A 1,485-nucleotide genomic window follows, 5' to 3' on the forward strand; every position below is an offset into this window, starting at 1 on the left:
GAATTTAAAATTTTGGGGGGAGGAGAATATATACACACTCACACACATTGATTTAAAAGTTTATGTCATGAAATAAACATGGAAAATTATCAAGGAAATTTTACAGATGAAGAACAATCAGGTAAACTTGTTCTAACACTTTTTTTTTTTTAGGTGAGGCAACCTTTGGTTGACCTCACGGATTGCAAGGACCTTGTCAGTTTACAATCCCTTATTTTTTAATTTTTACATGTATAGCACCTGGTCTTTCTAGGTGGTCTCCCTTCCAAGTACTAACCAGGCCTGACCCTGCTTAGCTTCCGAGATCAGACGGAATCGGGCTAGTTCAAGGTGGCATGGCAATAGACTGTTCTGACAAATTTTAAATGAATTATATAGTGATTGAAATAAAAAACAAAATGGCACTAGTATATGATTATAGATAAATAGGTCACCGGACTAGAACAGAGAATATTTAAATAGATCTATTTAAGGAATTTGATCTATAATAAAGGAGGCATTTGATTTCAGTGGGAAAATAATGAATTAATCCTTTAGTGGTACTGGGACTGGCTACCATTTGACTAAAAAAATTTTATATTTACCCAGATATGTACCATTTATGGCCTTTCTTATTCCTTTGTGTAGATCCAAATTTCTACTTGGTATTTTTCTTCTGCCAGAGGGAATTCTGTTAACATTTTTGCTTGACAAAGCCTTTATTTCATCTTCTTCTTTGAAATGAAAGACAGTGTTTCTCGACAGATGGAAATCAAACCAGGTAAAACTTACAATTGCCCCAGCTTACTGCCTGGAGTTTTCAGGCCATAACACAGGGAGAGTAACCCAGGCAGAGCCTGGAGCTGTCCCTGAGTTGAAGTGCAGGGAGACCAATGTGGCTAAATACAGAGAGTAAAGCACTGAAGAGGAGAGAGCTGCATGGAGAGAGAACTCCAGGGATGTGTGGAGGCCCCCTAACTTTCCAGCACAGTACTGATCAGCACACCTATGAGGAAAACAACCAAAGACCTGAGAAAAAGCACCCAAAAGGACAAGTAGGAATGGTGGCCATCCCTCACACAGTGTCTGTTCTTACAAACCAGACTGGAAAACCTCATAATTCACAGGATAGAGTACTCAGAAGGGATTTGCCTCAGCTGTAAGAATTTGTTAGCTTTAGATTAAATGTTGCTCTGGACCTGCTTAATCAGTCTTCAGAGCCAAAAGGATCAGTTTCAGTTTCTGATGGTCTCACTTGTATGTGGATTCTAAAAAAAAAAAAAAAGAAGAAGTCAAACTCATGGAAATTGAACTCAGAGCAGAAAAGTGGCTGAGAGGTAGCAGAAACAGGGTGGTTGGTAAAAGAATACAAACTTTCAGTTATAAGATGAATAAGATCCGAGGATCTAATGTATAACATGGTGACTGTAGTTGATGAGACCATATTGTGAAACTGAACCAAAAAAAAATAAAACCAGAAGCTAAATATGTGAGGTGATGAAATGT

At 38.0% G+C, this 1,485-nt stretch overlaps 1 pseudogene; it reads right to left on the reverse strand.

Annotated features, from left to right (window-relative positions):
- Positions 1-228: 228 nt before the first annotated feature.
- Positions 229-347, reverse strand: LOC120595199 (uncharacterized; annotated as a pseudogene).
- Positions 348-1,485: the final 1,138 nt, after the last annotated feature.

Source organism: Pteropus medius, unplaced genomic scaffold (genome assembly GCF_902729225.1).
Source record: "Pteropus medius unplaced genomic scaffold, Ma_sr-lr_union100, whole genome shotgun sequence".
NCBI lineage: Eukaryota > Metazoa > Chordata > Mammalia > Chiroptera > Pteropodidae > Pteropus > Pteropus medius.